Source organism: Macrotis lagotis, chromosome 7, assembly GCF_037893015.1.
Source record: "Macrotis lagotis isolate mMagLag1 chromosome 7, bilby.v1.9.chrom.fasta, whole genome shotgun sequence".
Taxonomy (NCBI): domain Eukaryota; kingdom Metazoa; phylum Chordata; class Mammalia; order Peramelemorphia; family Peramelidae; genus Macrotis; species Macrotis lagotis.
This window is the reverse complement of record NC_133664.1, coordinates 139,220,186-139,224,497: the sequence shown is the minus strand read 5'-3', so window position 1 is coordinate 139,224,497 and position 4,312 is coordinate 139,220,186.

Below are 4,312 nucleotides of genomic sequence, written 5' to 3'. Positions count from 1 at the left end.
AAGGAATAATCATGTCTCATGTGTTTTTGTATCTTTTCTTTCTTGGCACAGTGCCTTCATCATTTTAGATATTTTAAAATATATACATTGATTGAATGAATGAACACACATATAATTAGTCAAAGATACCATTATTGTTGTCCATTGAACCACTTAACTGACTCTTAAGATCTTATTAACCAGTGATTAGATTAATTTAATGATAAAGTCTGAATACTACAGCAAACCAATATAGAATCTCATCAACTTAAATCAAACACCAGTGAACCTAAAGATATTATTACATGTCTCTTGGGAAAATGATATTTTACTCTTTTCTAAAAATTGGAGAAAGGAGACATGCTGAAAAGAGAAATATATTGAGCATGGAAATTGTGAAAATCATCTTTGAGTTAAGTGAAAATATGAATATACTTTAAAGAAAGAATATTTGCAGGAGTCAAGTTTAAACCAATAGCTTATACCTTTCCACACAATAAACTCAAAATGTATACTCAAACTGAATGTGAATGGCCATGTTATCCAAAAATATTGGAATAAGAGCTCACTTAATTTTCACATTATTAGTGTTCTTACCCAAACAAGAAAAAATTATCACAAAAGGTAGAAAAGATATTTTCACTTAACGAAATAAAAACTTTTGCCCAGAAAAATTCATGTAGCTGAGATAAGAAGGTAAAATAATAATTGGGAAAAATAACTGTGTGTCAAATGTCTCTGATAAGGGTCTGAAATATATTATTCAATGAATAATCAACAGATAGGAAAAACTGTCTTTACAAAATGAGCTATAAATTATTATAATCATATGAAAGTTTGTTCCCATTCACTAATTATAAGAGAAATACAAGTCAAAAAACTCTGACACGCTTTACATCCTGTAAAATGGTAAAGATAGCAAAAGCTAAGAATAGACAACATTGGGGTACCATATGACTAAATTAGAGTGGAATTGTCAATTAGTTCACACATTCTAAAGGCAATATGAAAATATGCTTTAAAAGGGACTACTACAGCCTTTGATCTAGATTACTAAACCTAAATCTTGCGGATAGCTAGATACAAGCTATATTTGGAGATTTTACCAGAGTAAACTCAGGGTAGGGACAATATAAGTCAAGAGTTAAGGGGTCTTTTAGAGTCATATTCTCAGATCAAACCCTGTTGGTACAACTCTAAAGTTTGTTAGTAGAGGTGGTCATAGATTACAATTGTAATTCAAGGTAATAAATAACATATAGTACTATTTTCCATCTACTTTTGAATATTTTGGTTTCCTACATCAACATCAATGTGTTGAGTGTCATTTTCATTGGCATCAGTGCACTTTACATGAGGAGCTTTCTACCTTGCTTCCACTTTGTGATTTCTAATCTTCAACAGACTAGGGAAACAAATAGGGAAACTTGCTAACAGTATAAGAAAAGTAAACATAAGTAAAATTCAGAGAAAGGCTAAGAATTTGGCTTCATGAGTTTTTTTTTTCCAGGAAGTTATTTTGGATACCCAGAAGTCTCTTTCATTTCTTTCTAGTTTAGGAATATGTTTCAGAGTTGAGCTTGGCAGAAGTCTAGCTTCCATTTTTTTTAAAACTGGACCTGTAATTTCAATGGTATTTGGTATTGCTGATAAGAAAACTCCCCTAACAATTCAGATCAGTCCTAGTGCTTAGAATGTGCTAGTCACTGTGGTAAGGAGTGAGGATGCAACAAAACAAAAAAATCATAAAACTAACCCCTGCCTCCAGGAGTTTATATTCCAGTGGGGGACATATAAGATATGTATAAAATCGATGAAGATAATATGAAAGTAGAAGTCATTATAACAGCTAAAGAATGATAATGATGATGATGATGATGATAAGAGTAATAATAATGATAGGCCGCATTTATATAATACTATGTCACAAACATTGTGCTATCCTTTTGTTCTTTACCATATCACTGGTATACTCTTATTATACCCATTCATCAATTGAGGAAACAGACAAACAGAGGTGAAGTGATGTGCCAAAGTCACACAGCTAGTATATATCTAAGGCTAATTCAAGTTTTCCTTTCTCCAGGTTTAATGCTTAATCCAATGAGTCACCTACTTGCCTAAGAGATCACAAAAGGTCTTCTCCAGAAGGTGGGACTTGAGCTGAGTCTTGAAGGTAGCTAGAGAAATGAGAAATGAGAGGCATGTGGGACAGACTATGTTAAAGTATGGGGAAAAAGTGATGGGATATGTTTGAGGAACCACAAGTAGGACAGTGTCACTGGACTGAAGAGAATAAGATACAAGAAAGCAGAAAATGTAAATGTCAAAGAGTAGATTTTGTATTTGATGTCTAGAGTAATAAGAGCCAAGAGAGTTCATTCCATGATCAAACCCATGTTAGAAAAATCACTTTGGCAACTGAGCAGAAGATGCATTGTGGAGTAAGGAAAAATTTGAGGCAGTGCAATTGGTTGGAAGGCTTTACTCTTGGAAAGAGGTGTTCAGGGATTGAACTAGGGTTGTGGTTAAGTAGAGTCATTAAACCTCTGGGACTATAATGTTAAATAATTTTTTAGAGAGGGATTTGAATTAAGGTCTTTCTAACCAATGGTCTAACTCTGGACTCACCAGAGCATACTGCCTGTCATTCATAGAGGATTGTTCAAACATCCTCAAGAGAAATGATTCAGCAGGGTTAGTTCAATATTAGGAAAACTATTAGTATAATCAATTATATCAACAAGAAACCTATCAGAAATTATATGATCATATCAATAGATGCTGAAAAAATCTTTTTGACAAAATACAGCACTTATTCCTACTAAAAACACTAAGAGTATGAGAAAAAATGGACTGTTCCTTAGAATAATAAGCAGTATCTACCTGAAACCATCAACAAGCCTTTATATTGAATGCGGAGAGGCTAGAGGCATTCCCAATAAGATCAAAGGTGAAACAAGGATGCCCATTATCACCACTACTATTCAATATTGTATTAGAAATGTTAGCTTCAGCAATTAGAGAAGAAAAAGTAATTGAAGGAATTAGAATTGGGAAGGAAGAAGCAAAACTCTCACTCTTTGCAGATGACATGTTGATATACCTAGAGAATCCCAAGAAATCATCCATAAAACTGCTGGAAACAATTAGCAATTTTAGCAAAGTTGCAGGATATAAAAATAAACCCTCATAAATCTTCAACTTTTCTATATATGACTAGCAAGATACAGCAAGAAAGAGAAATCTCATTCAAAATAACCTCAGTCAATATAAAATACCTGGAAGTGTATTTGCCAAGGCAGAGTCAGAAATGTTGAAAACAATTACAAAACACTTCCCCCACAAATTAAATCAGATTTGAATAACGGGGCAAACATCAACTGCTCATGGATAGGTTGAGCTAATATAATAAAAATGACTATTTGACCAAAACTAAACCATCTGTTTAGTGCCCTACCAATCAAAATTCCAAAAATTTACTTTAATGGGTTAGAAAAAAGTTGTAAGTAAATTCATATGGAGAAATAAAAAGTCAAGAATTTCCAGGGATTCAATGAAAAAAAGTGCAAAAGAAGGGGACTTAAATTATATTACAAAGCATTAGTCATCAAAACTGTCTAGTATTGGCTAAGAAACAGAGTGGTGGACCAGTGGAATAGACTAGGTGCAATAGCAGGAAATGATGATAGTAATCTGCTGTTTGATAAACCCAAAGAGTCTGGCGATTGGAATAAAAACTCTCTCTTTGATAAAAACTACACAGAAAATTGGAAGATAGTATGGAAGAAAGTTAGATTAGACCAACACCTCACATCCTATACCAAGATAAGATCCAAATGGATACAGGATTTAGATAGAAAACACAATACTATAAGTAAATTAGAAGATCAAGGACTAGTTTACCTGTCAGATCTATAGAAAGGGAAGCAGTTTATGACTAAGGAAGATATGGAGAATACCACTAAAAACAAACTAGATGATTTTGATTACATTAAATTGAAAAGCTTTGGCACAGACAAAACTACTGTAACCAAGATCAAAAGAAATGTAGTAAACTGGGAAACAATCTTTACAACTAATGTTTCTGATAAAGGACTCATTTCTAAAATATACAGAGAACTGAGTCATATTTTTTAAATAAAAAGCCATTCCCCAATTGACAAATGGTCAAAGGATATGCAGATCAAAACAATCCATAGTCATATGAAAAATTGCTCTAAATCATTACTTATTAGAAAAATACAAATTAAAGCTTCTCTGAGGTACCACCTCACACTTCTCAGACTGGCCAATATGACCAGAAAGGATAATGATCATTGTCGGAAGGGTT